This window comes from Physeter macrocephalus, chromosome 5 (assembly GCF_002837175.3).
Source record: "Physeter macrocephalus isolate SW-GA chromosome 5, ASM283717v5, whole genome shotgun sequence".
Lineage (NCBI taxonomy): Eukaryota > Metazoa > Chordata > Mammalia > Artiodactyla > Physeteridae > Physeter > Physeter macrocephalus.
In genome coordinates, this window is record NC_041218.1 from 87,970,622 (window position 1) to 87,994,997 (window position 24,376).

Below are 24,376 nucleotides of genomic sequence, written 5' to 3' on the forward strand. Positions count from 1 at the left end.
AAATACAGATTCTGATTCCTTGGGCCTGGGGTTAGGCCTGAGATTCTGTGTTTTTAGTGGCCTCGCAGGTGACGCCAGTGCTTCTGGTCCATGGAACAATTTGAGCAGCAAGGTTTTAGCAATTCACACAAATCTTTTTCCTACAAATTGTACATAGTGTGTAATATCTGTACATTTTTTTTCATTTAGGAAGACAGTAATACAATAAAATGTAACTGAGTGTATGACATCGAGTGATGTCACCTATACAGACATAGATACATATAGTGATACATATACATTTATTTCAAGTGTACCAGGCCTTGCCACATTTCTCTAAATTATGATGGTTGGCTGCGGTTCCACTTTCAAGAGAAGGGAATGAGTGATCTCCGACTGATACTCATCCTTCATTCAATTGCTATTTATTGAACACTTAGTATGTGCCCAGCACTGTGTTAGAAACTGAAGTTACAACAGTGGACAAGACAGATCACAGTCTCTGTCTAATAGGATTTGTATTCGAGGAAGAGAGATACAGAGATTGAGGTAACTGTTGGGAAAGAAACAAAGGAGCTGAAATAGAAAATGACCACTTTGGACAAGGTGGTGAGAGAGGCCCGTCTGAGGAGGTGACACTGAAGTTGAAGGGTCTACTCATGTGAAGCGACAGGGGGCCGAGTGTTGAGGCTCCAGCTGTGCTCACAGCCCAGGAAGCAGCTCCTCCCTGGCAGCAAGCAAGTATTGAACAGATAGGGGCTGCTGCACAAGCTCGATCCTCAGTCTGCATCCGAGTCTGCATCACTGCCAGCAATTCACCACCGACCCCTCTGCACTCAGCTGCCCACATCCTTTCCTGAGCCGGCCTCTGGCTCCCCTGCCTGTTTGCAGCCCAGCCAGCCGCTGCACTAGCGCTCTCTGCAGGGGTTGCTGACACATGAGGAGTTTTCTGCTTGTGCACAGACCCATAAAAATCTGAGGCCCTGATAAACCGTCATCCACAGTGATAGTCAAATAGCGCTTCTAGTATTTCTTTTCAGTTTAATTTTATTTCTGAAGAAGTGTCTCCAACAAAGAGCCTTATTTTTTGCTCAAATGAAATTAAACCTGCTGGAAATCGACCATTATGTATGAGACCAAAATGCTGCAGAAATTGATACTCATTGGTTTGTTTCTAGGAAAAACAGGGATGTTGTTTGTAGAAGGAAAAAATTCATAGGCAGTCTTTTTCAGAACCCAGTCAGAACTCTCCTGTTTAAGGTAAGGCAAACTCACTGCCTGGATGGATGCCTCGTGGGCTCTGGTTCCTTCTCAGGTGGATTATCCAGGAGGCGGATCTACCAGGATCTGTATTTGTTCATCCTGCTCCGGGGCTGTAGCTCTACTCCCAGCATCTTCTGCAGGAAACAAGTGATAAAACTCACCTCTCCTTTTTGCTCCTCATGGGAACTTTAAATAAAAGTAACAAAAAGGCTAAAAGGGTGGAAGGGGATAATCCCTGGACAGGCCAGTTAGCCTCTCTGAGCCTCAGTTTCCTCATCTGCATAATGGAGATAATGCCAGTATCTACATCAGAGGTTTTCTGTGAAATTTGAATGACAGAATACACACACAACATTTAGCACAATAGTAAGTGCCCAGCGAATGTTAGCTGTTTTTTACCATTGTAATTATTATTTACATGTGCTTACTATGTGCCCACTTTGGACAAGGTGGTGAGAGAGGCCCGTCTGAGGAGGTGACACTGAAGTTGAAGGGTCTACTCATGTGAAGCGACAGGGGGCCGAGTGTTGAGGCTCCAGCTGTGCTCACAGCCCAGGAAGCAGCTCCTCCCCGGCAGCAAGCATGTATTGAACAGATAGGGGCTGCTGCACAAGCTCGATCCTCAGTCTGCATCCGAGTCTGCATCACTGCCAGCAATTCACCACCGACCCCTCTGCACTCAGCTGCCCACATCCTTTCCTGAGCCGGCCTCTGGCTCCCCTGCCTGTTTGCAGCCCAGCCAGCCGCTGCACTAGCGCTCTCTGCAGGGGTTGCTGACACATGAGGAGTTTTCTGCTTGTGCACAGACCCATAAAAATCTGAGGCCCTGATAAACCGTCATCCACAGTGATAGTCAAATAGCGCTTCTAGTATTTCTTTTCAGTTTAATTTTATTTCTGAAGAAGTGTCTCCAACAAAGAGCCTTATTTTTTGCTCAAATGAAATTAAACCTGCTGGAAATCGACCATTATGTATGAGACCAAAATGCTGCAGAAATTGATACTCATTGGTTTGTTTCTAGGAAAAACAGGGATGTTGTTTGTAGAAGGAAAAAATTCATAGGCAGTCTTTTTCAGAACCCAGTCAGAACTCTCCTGTTTAAGGTAAGGCAAACTCACTGCCTGGATGGATGCCTCGTGGGCTCTGGTTCCTTCTCAGGTGGATTATCCAGGAGGCGGATCTACCAGGATCTGTATTTGTTCATCCTGCTCCGGGGCTGTAGCTCTACTCCCAGCATCTTCTGCAGGAAACAAGTGATAAAACTTACCTCTCCTTTTTGCTCCTCATGGGAACTTTAAATAAAAGTAACAAAAAGGCTAAAAGGGTGGAAGGGGATAATCCCTGGACAGGCCAGTTAGCCTCTCTGAGCCTCAGTTTCCTCATCTGCATAATGGAGATAATGCCAGTATCTACATCAGAGGTTTTCTGTGAAATTTGAATGACAGAATGCACACACAACATTTAGCACAATAGTAAGTGCCCAGCGAATGTTAGCTGTTTTTTTACCATTGTCATTATTATTTACATGTGCTTACTATGTGCCCAAAACTGGGATCGATGCTCGTTTAGCTTTTACAAAAGTTTGGGTAATTTTAATTTTCATAACAGATATCTGAGGTAGTTATTATATCACGTCGGCTCAGAGGAGTTGAGTACTTTGCCCAGAGCCACAGATCTGGTCAGGAGTAAAGCTAGGATTTAACTCTCTACACTGCCTCGACTCTAGATCTCTTTCCCCCGCTCCCGTGTTCGTGAATACTGACATGACAAAGGCAGGCTCAGACCCTCCCGTGGTTCTCCGACACCTGCAGAATGGGCTCCACAGTCCTTCACACGCCAACAAATGAAGAAGCCTGCCATCGCCTCTTCTCCTGTCACTCTACTCCACACATCCTGGGACAGTCTGTTTGGAGTCCCCTCACATACCCCGGGCACATAGCACAGAACTTGAGCAAATGAAAGAGTGTGTGGAAGTATGAATGCGGGGAAGTCAAGATTGTGTGGCTAACCCTGAAAAACGATGAAAAGTTGAGTTTCGGGGTGTATAAAAGGGAGAGATTCGTTTTTTTCGTTTTTCCAGGGTAAGCAGAAGAGAAGCAATCACTTGAGAGAGAAAGGCTAATCATCGAGGAAAATAGGGGATGACGTTGCTGCTAATAATGAAACTATAATCAATCTAGTTTTCACTTGAAGACCATTTTGTCAGGGAGGCCTCCCTGAACCCCTAAATGAGGTTAGCTCTCCATTACATGCTTCTGTAGCATCCTTTACTGTTTTAAACTTTTCTTTTGATGATACATCACATCTGAAACCACTCTTTCTATATCTACCTCATATAAAAAGCTCTTCAAGGGCAAGGACATCATCCTTGTTCATGCTGAATTCACAGCAGTTAACACAGTGCCTGGCACAGAGCAGATGTTCAATAAATTTTTTTAAATAAATTTATTTCTTTTTGGCTGTGTTGGGTCTTTGTTGCTGTGCGTGGGCTTTCTCTAGTTGCAGCGAGCGGGGGCTACTCTTCATTGCGGTGCACGGGCTCCTCATTGCACTGGCTTCTCTTGTTGCGGAGCATGGGCTCTAGGCACGCAGGCTTCAGTAGTTGTGGCGCATAGTTGCTCCGCGGCATGTCGGATCTTCCCGGACCAGGGCTCGAACCCATGTTCCCTGCATTGGCAGGCAGATTCTTAACCACTGCGCCACCAGGGAAGTCCCTGATGTTCAATAAACATTAACTGCAAGATTAATAGTATTTATCCATCCTAAGGGCAGTAGTGCTTCTGCTTTTGCCAATACCAATAAGATAAAAAGAAATTTCATTTCTTGATAAAGGAAATCTAAAATATGGTACTCAGACTGAAACAACACACACTTAACAAGTTTTAGTTCAAGCATCAGTGAGTTAACTCACCTGTTAGATAAAGAGGAAGGATCACCCTTATCACTCTCCTGCTTAAAACTCTTCTCACTGTCTTTAGGATGAAGTTCTCACTCCTTAGCTAGTACCTAGGGTTCCCAGGTACCCAACCTGATTTTCCAGCCCCCTCTTCTATCACTAGCCCAGGCACCCCTTATCATTCCCACAACCCACTGAGCTCTTGCTGATACCACCTTCTTGAATACTCTTTCCTACTTTCTGCATCCAGTGAACTCTTATTTTCCCTTCAAACTCGAACTAAAACCAAAACCTCCCCCAAGTCCGAAATACAGAACAATCTGTTCTCTCCGTACCCACTTCACAGCACTCTGTACTTGCCCCTCAAAGTCTAGAGATCTGAAGTAGTACACTGTGACTCCTTGAAGGCACTAATTGTGTCTTGTTCATCTTTACATCTCCGGTGCCTAGCACATGCCTGCATAAAGCTCAGCACTTTTTCCAATGAATAAATATAAAAGAAAACCTTGGGTCCTCCTTGGCTATTCTCTTTCCCTCACACCCAATATCCAGCCCATCAGTAGGTCCAATCTAATCTGTCTTCAAAATCGATCCAGAAATCAGCCCCTTCTCCCCAGCTCCATCACTCCCCCCTAGTCCAAGCCACATCATCTGTTGCCTGAGAACCACAGTAGCCTCCTGACTGGTTTTCTTGATTCCACCTGCAATCCATTCCACCCATAGCAGCCACATTGGCCTTTTAAAATGTCATTCCCCTGCTTGAGACCATCCAGTGGTCTCCATCACACTTAGAATAAAATTCACTTAGTTGCTCCGCGGCATGTCGGATCTTCCCGGACCAGGGCTCGAACCCATGTTCCCTGCATTGGCAGGCAGATTCTTAACCACTGTGCCACCAGGGAAGTCCCTGATGTTCAGTAAACATTAACTAATGTTAATTAACATTAACATTAGAATAAAATTCAAATTCCTCACTGAAGCCCTGTTTGACCCACACTTCCTCTTTTCCACCTCCCAACCCTATTTACCATGCCTCCAATATGCCAAGCCCTCTCTTTGCTCTCGTTCCATTTTTGCCCACATGACTTGCTACTCAGCGTTCAAGTCCCTGCTCAGCGTCACCTCATCACAGAAGCCTTCTCTGACCACCTTATCTCAAATAGAACCCAAATTTCTCTCCCTCTCCTTGCCATGCCTTACTTTTCTGAACTGTACTGATTCATATCAGATTTGTTACTGTTACCTATTTGTTTATTGATTTTCTGTCTCTTCCACTCTGAAAGTAAGGTCCAGGAAGACAGGAATATGGCTTTCTTCACAGGTGTATTTTCAGTGCATAGGTCTGTGTAACGTAAATAGTAGGTGCTCAATAAACATTTGTTCAATGAAAACTTGTCCCCAGGTTTCTGCTGAAGATGGCAGTAAGGCAGGTCTGGTGCTTGATGGCTGAGGCCATCTCCTGGGCTACCAGGCACCCATCATGGCCAAGCAGGTGGTACTCTGGGCGGGAAGGTAGTAGTCACATGCTGAGTGGGCATGAACATCCTTAATGGCTATTTCTCAGGAACAAGTTAAAGTACCTGGCCTTCCTCTGCAAGCGTGTGACCAGCTGGTCGCCTGGCCCCTACCTCGTGCGGCCACAGTCGCATCCCGCGGCGGATGGAGGAGGCATGCCGCCCACGGGACCAAGCAAGGCCAGGCTGCCCTGGCTGCTTGTGGTGTTGGATGGGATCCCGCGACCCGTGACAAGAAAAAGCAGACGGTGGTTCCTGCTGCCCTCGCGGCCGTGTGTCTGGAGGCTTCGTGAAAGTTTGTCCACCTGGGGTGCCAGGATCAGGAGGTTGGCTGGGAGTACGGAGGTGACGGTCACCCTGGAGGAGAGGATGAAGAAGGCCAAGATTCTTTACTGGAAGCAAGAACAGCTCATGAGGCTACAGAAACAGGCCGAAAAGAATGTGGAGAAGAAAACCAGCCGATCCACAGAGATCCCCAAGACCCAGGGACTCCTGGTCTGAGTGCAATAAAGAAAGTTCATCATGCCTGGTCTGCCCTTTGTCCAGCGCCACCCTGGGATGTGGGCACCCAAGGGCAGCCATCCAGTGGCCACAGGCAGCCTGGGGCATAGAAGGCTGGGGTTACAAAAGAGGCCTTGGTCATTGCTCCTGATTAAGAAAAAACCTTTCTTTAAGAAGCTACTTTAGGGCTTCACTGGTGGCGCAGTGGTTGCGAGTCCACCTGCCGATGCAGGGGATGCGGGTTCGTGCCCCGGGCCGGGAAGATCCCACATGCCGCGGAGCGGCTGGGCCCGTGAGCCATGGCCGCTGAGCCTGCGTGTCCGGAGCCTGTGCTCCGCGAAGGGAGAGGCCACAACAGTAAGAGGCCCGTGTACCGCCAAAAAAAAAAAAAAAAAAAAAAAAAAGAAGCTACTTTAAACATTTCTAAGATTTGTGCAGGCATAATTTGTCTATGACCTACTTGTTCATGAGCGAGTTTTAGAAAATCAGTGGTAGGAACAACTAGTTACTTCAGTTTTAGTATTTGCAAAGGTGAGCTGGAAAACCATCATTGGAGGGGAACCCTGCATTGTGAATGGGGCATCTGTTTGAAACTTCCCACGTGGTCATATACTATCCTTGGCAGCTGTTAGAATGTAGGGAAATGCTTGCAGGGACAGAGGCTGGTGTGGTACCAAGGTCTTTATAGAAGTGCCAGGCTGGGAAGACATGTAGCCAAGGGGTTACAGGCATAGCTTTTGCTGCTTCTCTGTATTTGTGTTCAGAAGTGAATAACTTATTTTTAAAGGGGAGAAAAAAGGATGGATAGAGCAGCTGGCTAATGGGTCCTCAATGGAGACAGAGATATGAGAGGACAGCGTTTTGTCTCTGGATAGCCTTGATGAGATATGGTAACAGCAAAATTGGATGACTCTAGACACAAGAGCTTTGCTTCCACAAATTCATTTTCTTTGTGAACAGCCAGAATTGTTAAAAAGGGTCTTTGCTCCCTGGGGACATATCGATGGGGATACAGTTGCACATCACTTGTGGGGCCTCCCAGTCTAGAAGTGGATTAATCTGATGCCTGAGTCTTGCCCATGGACAGCTTAGACAGAGGAAGGGATAACGGAGAAGAGCTTGTTTGCGTACCGCAGAGTTGTGAATTTAGCTGGAGTCCAATAGCATCCTCTGAGTAGCTCATTTCCACTTTTTCCACCTTTGGCGAGAGGCGACTATTATCCGTTTCCATCATTTCTCCCGTGAAATAGGCATGTGATGATTGATTATTCTCCTCCCTTATTTCCGCTCTTTGCCACTTCAGACAGGGCTGTATTTCTGCGATGAAGAACACGATTCCAGAAAAGCTTAGAGATTAAAGATGCCTTCTAAAGATTAAAAGGAAAACCTCTTTAATTGAGATTCAGCTGGCTCTGGGAATTCAGAATTCATTATCAGTTTCATTGGGCTGAGATTTATCTTCATCAAATGGTGAGGGAGGGAGGAAGGGAGGGAGGGAAGTTACTAAGCAAATTCGTGGTGGAAACATTATTTGCAAAAGGTGTAACCAGTTTAAAAAACGTCTTCGCACCAGCTGTAAACACAGTTTATCAGCACTATTAATTTTTCACTTTTTGTTTTGTTTTGTTTTTTGTGGTACGCGGGCCTCTCACTGCGGTGGCCTCTCCCGTTGCGGAGCACAGGCTCCGGACACGCAGGCTCAGCGGCCACGGCTCACGGGCCCAGCTGCTCCGCGGCACGTGGGATCCTCCCGGACCGGGGCACGAACCCGCGTGCCCTGCATCGGCAGGCGGACTCTCAACCACTGCGCCACCAGGGAAGCCCTAATTTTTCACATTTTTAAATTGAGGTATAATTTACATATAGTAAAATTCACCAGTTTTAGTGTACAATTTTACCAGTTTTGAAAAACCTATACAATTATATAATCACTACCATAATCAAGATACAGAACACTTCTATAAGCTCCCCTAATTCTCTCATTCTCCACTGGGGTCAAGCCTCTTTAAACCCCCCAACCCCTGGAAACCACTTATCAGTTTTCCGTCCCTTTAGTTTCGTCACTTGGAGAATGATAAATAAAAGGAATCATACTGGATGTGACTTGTTGAAGCTGACTTATTTCACTTAGCATCTGAGATTCACTCGTGTTGTTGGGTGTATAAGTAGTTTTTTTCCACTTCATAGCTGAGTACTATTCCACTGCAGCACAGTGCGTTTACCTAGTCACTAGTCGATGGACATTTGGGTTGTTTCCAGTTTTTGGTGAATAAAAATAAACTACAATAAAAATTTACAGTCAACAGGGAATATAGTCAATAATATTATAATAACTTTGTATGGTTTGTAATCTATAAAAATATAGAATCACTGTGTTGTGCACCTGAAACTAATGTAACATTCTAAGTAAACTATATTTCAATTAAAAAAAAAATTCATGGGCTTCCCTGGTGGCGCAGTGGTTGAGACTCCGCCTGCCGATGCAGGGGACGCGGGTTCGTGCCCCGGTCCGGGAGGATCCCATATGCCGCGGAGCGGCTGGGCCCGCGAGCCATGGCCGCTGAGCCTGCGCGTCCGGAGCCTGTGCTCCGCAACGGGAGGGGCCACAACAGCGAGAGGCCCGCGTACCGCAAAAAAAAAAAAAATTCACCCTCAGGGTTTTGTGAGCATAAGTTTTAATTTCACTTGTGTAGATACCTCAGAGTGGGAGTGCTGAGTTCTATGGTAACTAAATGTTTAACTTTTTGAGAAACCACCAAACTGTTTTCTAAAATGGCTGTTCCTCTTTACATTTCCAGCAAAAATATGTGAGAGTTCCAGTTGCTCCATGTCCTTGCCAGTATTTTCAGTTGTTGTTGTTTTTTTTTACATTTTAGCCATATTAGTTAGATGTGTAGTGGTATCTCATTGTAGTTTTAATTTGCATTTTGCCATTAATGAAGTTGAGCATCTTTTGATGTGCTTATTTGCCATCTATATATCATCTTAGATGAAGTGACAATGCAAATCTTTTGTCCATTTTATTTATTAATTTAATTTATTTTACATTGGAGTATACTTGATTTACAATGTTGTTACTTGTACAGCACAGTGATTCATATATACATATATCCATGCTTTTTCAGAATCTTTTCCCACATAGATTATTACAGAATATTGAATAGAGTCCCCTGTACTATACAGTAGGTGATTGTTGATCTATTTCATGTATGTTAGTGTGTATATGTTAATCCCAACCTCCTAATTTATCCCTCCCCCACCCCTTTCCCCTTTGGTCACCATAAATTTATTTTCTAAGTCTGTGAATCTGTTTCTGTTTTGTAAATTAGTTCAGTGGTATCAGTTTTTAGATTCCATCTATAATTGATATCATATGATATTTGTCTTTCTCTTTCTGACTTACTTCACTGAGTATGTTCATCTCCAGGTCCATCCATGTAGCTGCAAATGGTATTATTTCATTCTTTCTTATGGCTGAGTAATATTCCCTCATATATATATACACCACATCTTCTTTATCCATCCATCTGTGAATGGACGTTTTGGTTGTTTCCACGTCTTGGCTATTGTAAATAGTGTGGCAGTGAACGCTGGGGTGCATGTGTCTTTTTGAATTATAGTTTTCTCCAGCTATACACCCAGGAGTAGGATTGCTGGATCATATGGTAGTTCTATTTTCAGTTTTTTATGGAACCTCCATACTGTTCTCCATAGTGACTGTACCAATTTACATTCCCACCAACAGTGCAAGAGGGTCCCCTTTTTCCACACCCTCTCCAGCATTTATTGTTTGTAGACTTTTTGATGATGGCCATTCTGACCGGTGTGAGGCAATACCTCATTGTAGTTCTGATTTGCATTTCTCTAATAATGAGTGATGCTGAGCATCTTTTCATGTGCCTGTTGGCCATCTGTATGTCTTCTTTGGAGAAATGTCTATTTAGATCTTCTACCCATTTTTTTGATTGGGTTGTTTTCTGACAGCAGCATGAGCTGTTTAATTGGGTTCAAACTATAAATTTAATGGATGACATGTATATAAATATTTATATACATGTCATTTATTATTTCATTTGATCCTCACACTTCTGGGAGGGAAGCAGAGTAGATATTACTCCCTAATTCTCAATTTCCCTTGGGAAATTGAGGCTGGAAACGGTTAAGTTCACACCAAGTGGCAGTACTAGGGCTCGAAGCCAGGCCTGCCTTGGTCACTCTTCTCTCTGCAAGTTGCTGACTTACTTTCCTGAAGACAAGTGGGGTCACTTCCTCCTCAGCACGACCGTGAGGCTCCAGGTGACCAGCCAGCTCAGGCAAAATTCTGGAAAGGTGAAGTCTGTCCTTCCCAGCTGTGCTACAGACATTTCCACCCCCTTACTCTTCCCCGTGCTTTCTCTCCCTTCTCTGAAGCCCAACTCGCAGCTACTAATACTTAGAAAAAATCTATTAAACAAATCTTCGCTGACTTTCTCCTCTTCCCACCCCAAATGGGGAGTTTTGCATTTTAATGGAGGCTTTTTGAGATATCATTTCTTGTGCAGTGGTTTTCAAACTGTTCTGTTTGAGAAATGGCCAGAAGAGCCGGAAGGTGGGCCTGGGGGTGAATGTGAGAGACTTCGGACACACCCAGCCAACCAAAGCTGTTCCATTTTTATCTGCTTTACACATTGGGCTTTCATTTAAGATTTTATTTGAAAAGAAGAATGTGTTGCTTTCTAAAACATGCTTTAAATAAATGAACCGGCCTATTTCTCATGTATCCTGTAATGCAGATACTTTGCTAACTGAGACTGATCCCCGGGCATCCCACATCCCCAGATCAATCTGGATTATCAAGATCTTACCTCATTTAAAAAAAAAAAAAAATGAGTTTCCCAGTCTGTTCTCCATGACACCCCCCTGATGGGTTATACCAAGCTACTGACTCCCTTTAGCCCTCAGGGAACACAGGAAGGAACTTGGCTGTTATCTGTAGACACTGACTGTCTTTGTCTGTATACTGTAGTGCACTGTCTAAATAAGTAGTGCACTGTCTAAATAAGCTCTTTTTCTATGTATGTCCTGATATGGAAAAGGTTAGGAAGCACTAGAATATAGTAACAGTTTGGGCTTGGGCTCTGGAATTATGTAGTCAGTCATCTTGATCTCACTTACTAGCTGAGTGGTCCTGGCATATTTCTTAATTTATCTAAGCCTCGGCTTCCTCATCTGTGAAATGTGGGTATTTCAATATGAGGGCACCATATTTCTTAGAACTGTGTGAAGATTAAAAGAGAATATATATGATATGGCATATGGCACAGTTCCTGGTACTTAGGACACACTCAGTAAATGGTAGCTCCACTGTTAATAGCTCCCCTATTAATAGCCCCACCTAGCGCTGAGATTTGCCCTCTCAGCCATGGAGGTAAAGTTTGCCACAGCTTTACTACTGCTGCACCTTTGATTATGCTTTCAAAAGAGTATAAATGTGAAGCATCAATAAACAAATATGGTCACAATTTTTAAAGTTATTTATATGAATAACACCTAGTTTACATCTCTCTGGTAATAAAGGTGGAACAAATATATGTTTGAAGGCCATTAAGAATGCCTCCAGATTGGAAACAATGCTTCAGAAAGAGCAGCAGCAAAGTAAAAGAATTACTTTGTTCTGAATTTTTTTAAATGTACATTTTTCTTATTTGTATTTTGTTACAAAAAGCAGTCACCTTAGTGATAGCTGAACAAATCCAAATGAGCCAATATGGTTTGAACACATCTTAACAAGATTTTTCTTTAGAATACCAAATGACTTCACATTACTGTCCTTTGATCTACTCTAATAATTTTTATATTTTCCAATAATATTGTAAATTAGAAGAAAATATATTTCAATACAACCATATCAGTATTCTCTAACCCAGTCAACTGTGGGTTGCAAAAGGAATAGTTTTTATAAGAAATAACACTTACCAAATCCATAGATCTCTTTGCAGAAATTTTATTCATTTGAGCAGTAAAGGAATTTATGTAAAATGTGTTTCTAATACCTAGTATGAATTTTTCTATATTACCGTATATTTATCTTTTTAATATTTTATTGAAGTATGGTTGATGTACAATGTTGTGTTACTTTCTGCTGTACAGCAAAGTGTATCAGACATTCTTTTTTTAACACTCTTTTCTGTTATGGTTTATTATAGGATATTGAATATAGTTCTCTGTGCTCTACAGTAGGACCTTGCTGCTTTTCCATTCTATATACATAAAAGCTTACATCTGCTCACCCCAACCTCCCACTCCATCCCTCCCCCAATGCCCTCCCCCTTGGCAACCACCAGTCTATTCTCTATGTCTGTGATTCTGTTTGTTTCATAGATAGGTTTGTTTGTGTCATAGTTTAGATTCCACATATAAGTGATATCATATGGTATTTGTCTTTCTTTTTAAAAAAATATTATTTTTATTTATTTGCCTGCGTCGGGTCTTATTTGTGGCACGCAGGATCTTTGTTGAGGCATGCGGGATCTTTCATTGCCGAGCGCAGGCTTCTCTGTAGTTGTGGCACATGGGCTCCAGAGTGCGCAGGCTCAGTAGTTGTGGCATGTGGGATCTTCATTGCGGAGTGTGGGCTTCTCTCTAGTTGTGGTGCGTGGGCTCCAGAGCGTGCAGGCTCAGTAGTTGTGCCACTCGGGCTCTCTAGTTGCAGCATGCAAGCTCTCTAGTTGTGGCACGCGGGCTCTAAAGCGAGCAGGCTCAGTAGTTGTGGCACATGGGTTTATTTTTTTTAAGATTTATTTATTACTTATTTATTTATTTTTGGCTGCGTTGCGTCTTAAGATTTATTTATTACTTATTTATTTATTTTTGGCTGCGTTGGGTCTTAGTTGCAGCATGCAGGATCTTTGTTGTGGCACACGGGCTTCTCTAGTTGTGATGCACAGGCTTCTCTCTAGTTGTGGCATGCGGGTTTTCTCTTCTCTAGTTGTGGCGTGCAGGCTTCAGGGCGCGTGGGCTCTGTAGTTGTGGCACACGTGTTCCAGAGCACGTGGGCTCTGTAGTTTGTGGCACGCAGGCTTAGTTACCTTGCGGTATGTGGGATCTTAGTTCCCCAACCAGGGATCAAATCTGCGTCCCCTGCATTGGAAGGCAGATTCTTAACCACTGGACCACTATGGAAGTTCCAGTCTTTCTCTTTCTGACTTATTTCACTTAGTATGATAATCTCTAGTTGCATCCATGTTGCTGGAAATGGCATTATTTCATTCTTTTTTATGGCTGAGTAGTACTCCATTGTATATATGTACCACATCTTCTTTATCCATACATCTGTCAATGGACATTTTTCCATGTCTTGGCTATTGTGAAAAGTGCTGCTATGAACATAGGGGTGCCTGTGTCTTTTTGAATTAGAGTTTTATCTAGATGTATGCCCAGGAGTGGGATTGCAAGATCATGTGTTAATTATATTTTTAGTTTTCTGAGGAACCTCAGAAAACTACTGTTTTCCATAGTGGCTACACCCACTTAAATTCCCACCAACAGTGTAGGAGGGTTCCTTTTTCTCCACACCCTCTCCAGCATTTGTTATTTGTGAAGTTTTTAATGATGGCCATTCTGACCGGTATGAGGTGGTACCTCATTGTAGTTTTGATTTGCATTTCTGTAATAATTAGTGATGATGAGCATCCTTCTGTGTGCCTGTTGGCCATCTGTATTTCTTCTTTGGAAAAATGTCTGTTTAGGTCTTCTGCCCATTTTTCAGTCGGGTTGTTGTTTTGTTATTGAGTTGTATGAGCTGTTTGTATATTTTGGAAATTAAGCCCTTGTCAGTCACATCATTTGCAAATATTTTCTCCCATTCCATGGGTTGTCTTTTCGTTTTGTTTATGGTTTCCTTTGCTGTACAAAAGCTTATCAGTTTGATTAGGTTCCATTTGTTTATTTTTGCTTTTATTTCTATTGCCTTGGGAGACTAACCTAAGAAAACATTGGTACCATTTATGTCAGAGAATGTTTTGCCTATGTTCTCTTCTAGGAGTTTTATGATGTCATGTCTTATATTTAAGTCTTTAAGCCATTTTGAGTTTATTTTTGTGTATGATGTGAGGGTGTGTTCTAACTTCATCAATTTACAAGCGGCCGTCCAACTTTTCCAACACCACTTGAGAAGAGACTTTTTCCCATTGTAGTATGAGTATTTTCAATTCAGTTCAGCTTCAAGGTGTGACAGTGTGAGGGATATTTGTAAAGTACATAGTATTATCTCCACCCTTAAGAAATCTAATTTCATCATTCTCTGATTCCAGCCTATATGCCCAGCATTTCCACAAATCAACACCCTAACTGTGGTGACTGTCCTTCTATGTCCAAGTTTCCAACACAAATAGCATTTCAGAGTCTCCATTTGGAATAATGATGGATCTCCCTCTGACAGTGCCTTTGATGGGAGTTTCTGTCATACTGCCCTAGAAGAGATGAGCCCCATTTCTCAATCAAAATAGTCGATAGCAAAGGAGTCTACTGACAGTGTTTCAGCTGAGCTTGTAGAGCCTCACCCAATTCAGAAAATCATTCAGCAGCCCTGCTCCATTACCTCCCAGCTATGTAGCCTTGAACAAGGGACTTAAATTCTTTGTGCCTCAGTTTCCCCATCTGTAAAATGTGCAAATTTACAGGTGAGTAAATACATTTCAAGGGTTTAGAAGAGTGCCTGGTACCTAGGAAACACCTCAGTCCATGTTAAGTGTTGTCAATATTGGTCATTCCAGTGGTGGTAACAGTATTATTACTTTTCTGAACACACTAATCCAAAAGGCAACCACTAGACTGCAGGCCCCAGCCCTAATTGAGAGGAGGAGAGAAGTGCAGGAACTCTTTTCCAGGGTTTGGGGGACCAATCAGCTGAAGCTGGAAGCCCTAAGCCTCTCAGGTGAGGTGTGGGGCAGGAGACAGGCCCTCTTTCCCTGCAACAATCCCTGGCTTCCTTCCAAGGGGTCTCCCTTACCCTTCAGCATAGGATAAAGTGAACTCTTCCCTGATTTGAGTTACATTTTCCCCTCCTGTACAAATTTTTGCTGCTGATAAGAACCAGATGGGAAAACCAATAATGCAGATACTTATTTACCACAGTAAGTAGTTTATTCCTAGTGGGTCACCTCTCTGGTATTGTCACTCGGGTTATATTCCATAAAATAAACAAGCTGTTGCAGCACAGTAGGTAAGGTTTTTTTTAATCTCGGGCATATGAAGTGAAAGAGAGCATTTTTATTTTTCAGTATTGCCAAGTTCCTGTGAGATAATTTAAGAGGTCATATATCTTTTAACTCAGAGATAATGGTGTGTGTGTTTGTATGTAATGCGTGTACATATATACTAATGACATGTAATTTGTAATTATGTGTTAGTTGGTCTATTTTCTAGGAGAGATCCAAACTGCCTAGTGCTGATAATAGCAAGGGGAATAAACTTGATCCTAACTTGGGAAAGGGATTTGCCTCTCCCCCAATGGCACATAAGATATATAGGTTCTATATCTATATATCTTATCTGAACATTCACTGGCATGTTGATCCATGATTCCCGTGGGATGAAGCTCCTTTAAGCAAAGTCATTATGTCATTATGGCTGATAAGATTACAAAGGGAAAGAACATCTGTTAAGTCAGATGGACTTGGATCTGGAACTTCACCTTACTGCATCCCAGGAGCCACCAGTGAAAGCTGAAAACTCTTCCCAATGTACTTCCTGTCACTGGAGTCCTCCTTGTGCTCTCCTCCCCCAGACATCTTTCTTTCCTCTCCCACTTCAAGTAGGCATGATCATTTCACCACCATCCTCCCTCTGAAGGCATTTGGTTTCAAATCTTCCATTTCTATTTGTAAAATAGATTTATTTGTTCATCAAATATACACTGAGCATGTATTATTGTGTCAACCACCATGCTAGGTATTAAGTCCACTATGATAAACAAGACCAGTATGGTCACTGCCCTCATGAAACTTACAATCTACTAGTTGAGACTGAAGTTAATCAAATGAGGAAGCAACTGTGTAATCCCAAATTATGAGCACTACAAGGAAATAAAGGCAAGATGCTGTTGAGGAGAGTAGAGTGTCTACTGTGGGTTGGGGTTCTCTGGGGTGATATTTAAGAGTCCTAAAAAGTGAAAAAGAACCCACCATGTGAACCGCTGTGGGGAGAACCTTCTGGTACGTCCCAGAATAGAGAATGAGCTTGTCCTTTGAGTAACTGCACCAAGACCAGTGTGGATGGGAAACAGAAGATGGACATAAAGCTAGGGAGGCTGGCAGGGGCCAGATCATGCAGGCTTTTGTGGGTCATGTTGGTCATTTTGGATTTTACTCTAAGAGCGGTGAGAACCCACCAAAAGTTTTAAGCAAAGGAATGGCATGATCAAACTTATGTCTCAAAGAGATTGTTGTGGATGCTGCACGGAGAACCACCAGAGGCAGGCAAGAGCGGCCAAGAGAAGAGTGGGTTAAATGGTGGGAGACCACATGAGAAACAAGAGTTTGGCAGGCCCATCCCTTGGGTGTCGTAACTAGGTTAGTTGTCCTGGGCTCTGAACTCAGGGGAGGGTATGTGGCTTACAACATACTGCACTTAACTTCTGCTGTCTGAACAACAGGGAAATTCAGATTTGAATTTCCTTTCTTTACCAGTATCCCCAAGAGTTTACAAAATATGTCCACGCTGTGGCCTTCTTTTAAGTGTGATTATCTCAGGTGGCCCACATGGGTTGCATTCTTCCAAGACTGTCCTGTATCTTAAACTAGGATGGTGAAAGTGAAGGGGAACCTGAGTTGAGAGTCCACGTGTATTTGAAAATGAGACTAATAAGGCTTGCAGGTGGCTTGTATTTGTGAGGGGAGAGAGAGAAAGGAATCACAGATGACTCCAAGTGATGGTTGCACCATTCACCAAGATGGGATAAATAAGGAAAGAGTGCAGAATGGATTTGGGAAGACAAGATTTACTTTGGGGGCTTGTTAAATTGAAGATGCCAATGAATGGTCTGAGCAGAGATACCAAGTAGGCAGATGGATATATCAGCACAGAGCCCATAGCACAGAGCTCAGCAAAAGCATTTGGGAGAAGCTGTCGTACAGAAGCACCATAAGTAGATGAGAACACTTGGGAGAGACCGTGAAGAATGCCAACAGTTAGAGGCCAGGTAAAAGAAGAGTAATCTATAATGTAGACTGAGAAGGACCAGCCAGAGGGGTGGGAAAAAGAGGAGAAAGGCGTGGTATAGAAGTCTGGAGTCCAGCTCATTTCTGGGAGCAGTCAGCTGTGAGAAATGTGGTGAGATGAAGCATCTAGATGATACCACGAGGTGTCCCCTGGATTTGACAGCAGAAAGATCATGGGTGACCTTGAAGAGAACAGTTCCACTCAGGTGAGGATGAGAGAGGGCGGGCAGAAGAAGCCAACTTGGAATAAAAAGCTTTTTCCTTTCTTATTGCAGCCATTGGGGCTGGGATGTTTTTTGGACAGAGGCTCCAGAAATCCCAGCAGGCACATATGGCCCATTATGTCTTTCGAGGATGCGTCTCTGTTATTTCTAATTCTAGTTAGAACATCTCCAACAGGAAGGATGTGTGAAGCTCGTCCTCCTAGGCAAGGACTCTGAAGTGAACATGATCGCATGTGGCCAGGCCAGGTTCAAGAAAAAAAAAAGGGGGCGGGGGCATGGGCGACGGCCAAGATAAGGTTCCAAGGAATCAGAACTGAACGTGGTTAATTCTTCTGGTTATCGTGTGTCAGAATTCCATGAAAACTAGTTTGAAATGTTACAGAAGGCCTCCCCCTGGCCCCCACAGTTCATGTCACCTAGACAGGCAGGTGAAAGGTGAGGAAGGGGCTGCCTGCCATCTGCCCTTGGTGCTTCATGGAGCTTTGCAGGCTCGTGCCTGGTGCGGACACCATGTGTCTCGTGGTGAACTGGAGAATTCTTGCCCAGAAAACTGTGGGACCACATATATAAATGTCCATCTTGAGATCCCTTTAGGATCTAGTTCATTTTAATTTTAGACTAATATTCTTAATCAGTAGTGGCTTGAAACATTTTAACTTTCAGTTTCTCCCACTAAGTATTTAATGATCTACAAACGCTCGCAAAATTTGTTTATAATAAAAGGGATTCTTTTGTATTTTGAATAATTTCACCTTCTGGTTTATCGTTATAAGTAAGACATTCACAAATAAATGCTAAATACTCTGATCAGTGCTGGGATCTAGTTCCTGTTGGCCTCCTCAGTGGCCACTGAGCATGTCCATTTCACTGCTTAGATCCTATTTGCAAGGTGACATCTTAGGACAATTTTCTCAATAAAAAGAAAAAGAATAAAATAATAAAATAATAAAAATAAAATAAATAAAATAAATAAATAAATAAATAATAAAATAAAATAAATAAATAAAATTAAAATAAAAAGAAACCCAGGATTTTACTCCTGGCTGACCCATTTTGTAAGCTTGGTCAAATTACTTAACCTCTCTCTGCTTCGAGTCCTCCTTCAGGAAATGGTGTGAAGAATATCAACCTCCCTATATCTCAGAAGTGATTTGAGGCCAGCTACTTGTTTCTGCCATGTGTGACATCATGGTGGGGGAAAAGAGCTTTTAAAATGTGAAATATTATTAGCCTGGTGCAAGTCAGAGGTTATCACTGCAAAAGGCCTCTACAGAGGCCTTTTGAAGACTTCTTTTAACCCTTTCAGGCAGTATCTTCCTATATGGGTGGAGTTGCCACCTTCTATCATTTATTTCATTTTAAAGCTCTAACCCAGGCAGAAGCAGAACATACTTGAGTTTTCATTGAAAACATTTGCATTTGAAGGTTTCAGAATACTCCTGGAGGTAACCAAGGATACCTGAGATACAGCAAAACCACACTTGGAATCATAGCATATGGGAATGGCTGATTTACTGCACTTATTCAAAACTTCACCTGCATGTATGCTAGTTCATATGGCCAGACCATTAGTAGACAGCCACTGAGGCACAGAAGAAAAATCTGGCTCAACTATGTGTGAAAAATCATCATAACTCTCCCGTTGCAAGGTGCTTTTCCCTTTGGAAGTGCATGCCTCACCTCTGTGGGTAAACATTCTATCTCTACCTTATAAAGGGAGAAATTGAGGCTCAGAGAGATCGAGTGGTAAATGCCAGAGGCAGGAGTAAGTTCCAGGTCTTCTGATGCTTTTCTAGGATTTTTCACTAAGTGAACATGATAATGGATATCAGTCTATGGAAAGAAGGAAGAGAACATTGTGCACTAAATACTCCATTCAAATTTCACAGCAAAGGAGAAACTTTTTTTTAGTATCTGATATTCTATGTGTGGCCAGAATTACTGGAACTATCTGCCCTCTTCCTCTCCTTATCTCTTTATAAATTGGCGTCAAGGGTAACATAAGAATCCTCTACTTTTAAACAAAGTAGACCCTTAACATTCATAGACCGAGTTTCTAACACATGTCATAGGGGCAGGAATTTGAATCACATGCTGGTGTGTAGGACTGAATCTCTTAGCTAGTGAGGGAGCCTCGCTGCCACGTGGCATTCAGATATCAATGTGGCTTCTTTGTTCCTCAGTCATGGCCATACAGCAGGTCTATGGAAAACAATTACGCTCTAGAGTAATATTCCAAAGTTTGAGGATTTCCAAAGGCCTTGGGATATATTCCTTATAAATATTAAGGGATCACTATATTGGATTTCTCGGCTTTAATTTTGCTTTAGTGGCCAGAACCTCAGTGGCAATGTTAGTGCTCAGAGTAGTAACTAAACTCATCTCAGACTCCTAACATATCTGTCCTCCTCCTACTTGGCTTCTGACCAGTGGTTGCTTTAAAAAAAAAAAAAAAAATTTCTCATTTTTATCGTTCTAATTTGAATGTGTTTTGTTGTAAATTGTCTCAAATCCTTTCTTAGAGAGATCTTAAATCCCAAATAAATGTTGAAACTAGGCTTACTAGAAAGAGTCATCTAGCTTAGTCTCAGGCCTACTATAATGTCAGAACTACTAAAGAGAATTAAGAACAATGATTTCTTAAAAGACAAGACAATAATGAATGTTCTTATTTAATTTTTTATTAAAGTATTTTTTATTGAAGTATTTTGTTTTCATTTTTTTTTAAATTGAAGTATAGTTGATTTACAGTATCATGTTAGTTTCAGGTGTACAGCACAGTGATTCAGTTCTACATACATATATACTTCAGATTCTCTTCCTCCATAGGCCATCACAAAATATTGAGTATAGTTCCCTATGCTACACAGTTAGGTCCTTGTTGTTTGTCTATTTTATATATAGTAGAGTGTATATATTAATCCCAACGTCCTAATTTATCCCTCTCCTCACTCCCCTTTTACCTTTGGTAACCATAAGTTTGTTCCTGCATCCGCAGGCGGACGCGCAACCACTGCGCCACCAGGGAAGCCCCAAGTTTGTTTTTTATGTCTGCGAATCTCTTTCTGTTTAGAAAATGAGCTCATTTGTATCTTTTTTATTGTTTTGTTTAGATTTCACATATAATCAACATTATATGACACTTATCTTTTTCTGACTTCACTTAGTATAATAATCTCTAGGTCCATCCATTTGCTGCAGATAACATTTCTTTGTTTAATGGCTGAGTAATATTCCATATACACCACATCTTCTTCATCCTTTCATCTGATGATGGACACTTATGTTGTTTCCATGCCTTGGCTATTATAAATAGTAGTGCTGCAATGACCATTGGGGTGCATGTATCTTTTGGAATTATGGTTTTCTCTGGATATTCGCCTAGGAGTGGGATTGCTGGATGATATGGTAACTCTATTTTTAGTTTTTTCAATGGAACCTCCATACTCTTTTCCATAGTGGCTGTACCAATTTACATTCCCACCAACAGTGCAAGAGGGTTCCCTTTTCTCCACACCCTCTCCAGCATTTATTGCTTGTAGACTTTTTGATGATGGCCATTCTGACCAGTGTGAGGTGATCCCTGCATTGTAGTTTTTTTTTTTTTTTTTTTTTGCGGTACGCGGGCCTCTCACTGTTGTGGCCCCTCCTGCTGCGGAGCACAGGCTCTGGACGCACAGGCCCAGGGGCCATGGCTCATGGGCCCAGCCGCTCTGCGGCATGTGGGACCCTCCCGGACCAGGGCACGAACCCATGGCCCCTGCATCGGCAGGCAGACTCTCAACCACTGTGCCACCAAACCCATGGCCCCTGCATCGGCAGGCAGACTCTCAACCACTATGCCACCAGGGAAGCCCTGCATTGTAGTTTTGATCTGCATTTCTCTAATAGTTAGCGATGTTGAGCATCTTTTCATGTGCCTATTGGCCATCTGTATGTCTTCTTTGGAGAAATGTCTGTTTAGATAGTCTGCCCATTTTTTGATTGGGTTGTTTGGTTTTTTAATATTGAACTGTATGAGCTGTTCGTATATTTTGGAAATTAATCCCTTGTTGGTTGCATCATTTTCAAATGTTTTCTCCCATTCTATAGGTAGTCTTTTTGTTTTGTTTATAGTTTCCTTTGCTATGCAAAAGCTTTTAAGTTTCATTAGGTCCCATTTGTTTATTTTTGTTTTTATTTCCATTACTCTAGGAGACAGATCCAAAAAGATAGTGTCACGATTTATGTTGAAGAGTGTCCTGCCTATGTTTTCCTCTAGAAGTTTTATAGTATCCAGTCTTACATTTAGGTCTTTAATCCATTTTGAATTTATTTTTGTGTATGGTGTTAGAGAATGTTCCAATTTCATTCTTTTATTGGGTTGGCTAAGAAGTTCGTTTGGGTTTTTCTGTAAGACTAATTAGGTAATTAATTAGGTAATAATTCCATAAGATTATGGAAGAACCCGAACATACATTTTGGCCAACCCAATACATGTAGCTGACCAGTTTTCCCAGCACCACTTATTGAAGAGACTGTCTTTTCTCCATTTTATATTCTTGCCTCCTTTGTCATAGATTGATGATAGGTGCATGGGTTTATTTCTGGGCTTTCTATCCTGTTCCATTGATCTATGTTTCTGTTTTTGTGCCAGTATCATACTGTTTTGATTACTGTAGCTTTGTAGTTTAGTCTGAAGTCAGGGAGCCTGATTCCTCCAGCTCGGTTTTTTTTTTTTTTTTCCTCAAGATTGCTTTGACTGTTTGGGGTCTTTTGTGTTTCCATACAACTTTAAAAATTTTTTGTTCTAGTTCTGTGAAAAATGCCATTGCTAATATGATAGGGATTGCACTGAATCTGTAGATTGCCTTGGGTAGTATAGTCATTTTCACAGTGTTGATTCTTCCAATCAAGAACATGGTGTATCTTTCCATCTGTTTGGGTCATCTTCAATTTCTTTCATCAGTGTCTTATAGTTTTCAGAGTACAGGTCTTTTGCCTCCTTAGGTAGGTTTATTCCTAGGTATTTTATTCTTCGTGACGAAATGGTAAGTGGGATTGTTTCCTTAGTTTCTCTTTCTGATCTTTCATTGTTAATGCATAGAAATGCAACAGATTTCTGTGTATTAATTTCGTATCTTGCAACTTTACCAAATACATTGATGAGCTCTAGTAGTTTTCTGGTAGCATCTTTAGGATTTTCTAGATATTATAGTATCATGTCATCTGCACACAGTGACAGTCTTACTCCTTTTCTTCCCAATTTGGATCCCCTTTATTTCTTTTTCTTCTCTGATAGCTGTGGCTAGGACTTGTGAAACTATGTTGAATAAAAGTGGTGAGAGTGGACATCCTTGTCTTGTTCCTGATCTTACAGGAAATTCAGTTTTTCACCATTGAGAATGATGTTTGCTGTGTGTCTGTCATAAATGGCCTTTATTATGTTGAGGGTTGGTTCCCTCTATGCCCAGTTTCTGGAGAGTTTTTTAATCATAAATGGATGTTGAATTTTATCAAAAGCTTTTTCTGCATCTGTTGAGATGATCATCTGGTTTTTTTTTCTTCAATTTGTTAATGTGGTATATCACACTGATTGATTTGTGGGTATTGAAAAATCCTTGTAACCCTGGGATAAATCCCACTTGATCATGGTGTATGATCCTTTTAATGTGTTGTTGAATTCAGTTTGTGGATTCTGTTGAGGATTTTTACGTCTATGCTCATCAGTGATATTGGCCTATGATTTTCTTTTTTTTGTGGAATCTTTGTCTAATTTTGGTATTAGGGTGATGGTTGCCTCACAGAATGGGTTTGGAAGTGCTCCTTCCTCTGCAATTCTTTGAAATAGTTTCAGAAGGATAGGTTTAAGTTACCTCTTCTTCAAATGTTTGGTAGAATTCGCCTGTGTAGCCATCTGGTCCTGGACTTTGTTGGGAGTTCTTTAATCACAGATTCAATTTCAGTACTTGTAATTGGTCTGTTCATATTTTCTATTTCTTCCTGGTTCAGTCTTGGGAGAGTGTACCTTTCTAAGAATTTGTCCATTTCTTCCAGGTTGTCCATTTTATTGGCATAGAGTTGCTTGTAGTAGTCTCTTAGGATGCCTTTGTATTTCTGCGGTGTCCGTTGTAACTTCTCCATTTTCATTTCTAATTTTATTGATTTGGGTCCTATCCTTTTTCTTGATGAGTCTGGCTAAAGGTTTATCAATTTTGTTTATCTTTTCAAAGAAACAGCTTTTAGTTTTACTGATCTTTGCTATTGTTTCCTTCATTTTTTTCATTTATTTCTGATCTGATCTTTATGATTTCTTTCCTTCTACTAACTTCGGTTTTTGTTTGTTCTTCTTTCTCTAGTTCCTTTAGGTGTAAGGTTACATTGTTTGAGATTTTTCTTGTTTCTTGAGGTAGGCTTGTATAGCTAAAATCTTCCCTCTTAGAACTGTTTTTGTTGCATCCCATAGGTTTTGGATCGTCGTGTTTTCATTGTCGTTTGTCTCTAGGTATTTTCTGATTTCCCCTTTGATTTCTTCAGTGATCGCTTGGTTATTTAGTAACGTATTCTCTAGCCTCCATGTGTTTGTGTTTTTTACGTTTTTTTCCCTGTAATTCATTTCTAATCTTATAGTGTTGCAGTCAGAAAAGATGCTTGATATGATTTCAATTTTCTTAAATTTACTGTGGCTTGATTTGTGACCCAAGATGTGATCTATCCTGGAGAATGTTCCGCGTGCACTTGAGAAGAAAGTGTAATCTGCTGTTTTTGGATGGAATGTCCTATAAATATCAATGAAATCTATCTGGTCTATTGTGTCATTTA

General features: G+C 41.7%; 1 protein-coding gene and 1 long non-coding RNA gene across 3 annotated transcripts in view; one reads left to right on the top strand and one right to left on the bottom strand.

Moving 5' to 3' along the window:
• Positions 1 to 24,376, top strand: part of MAGI2 (membrane associated guanylate kinase, WW and PDZ domain containing 2) — a 1,419,801-nt gene that overhangs the window by 1,391,485 nt on the left and 3,940 nt on the right. The window lies entirely within an intron of this gene.
• Positions 3,858 to 24,376, bottom strand: part of LOC129392142 (uncharacterized) — a 24,539-nt gene continuing 4,020 nt past the window's right edge. The window contains exons 2-4 of one of the 2 annotated variants that reach the window (XR_008617430.1): positions 7,285 to 7,470; positions 5,088 to 6,009; positions 3,858 to 4,925 (exon numbers count right to left, since the gene is read on the bottom strand). This is a non-coding gene — a long non-coding RNA (uncharacterized lncRNA). Of the gene's footprint in view, positions 4,926 to 4,947; positions 6,010 to 7,284; positions 7,471 to 24,376 lie in introns of those variants that run through there. The other variant, XR_008617429.1, reaches the window with a different exon arrangement.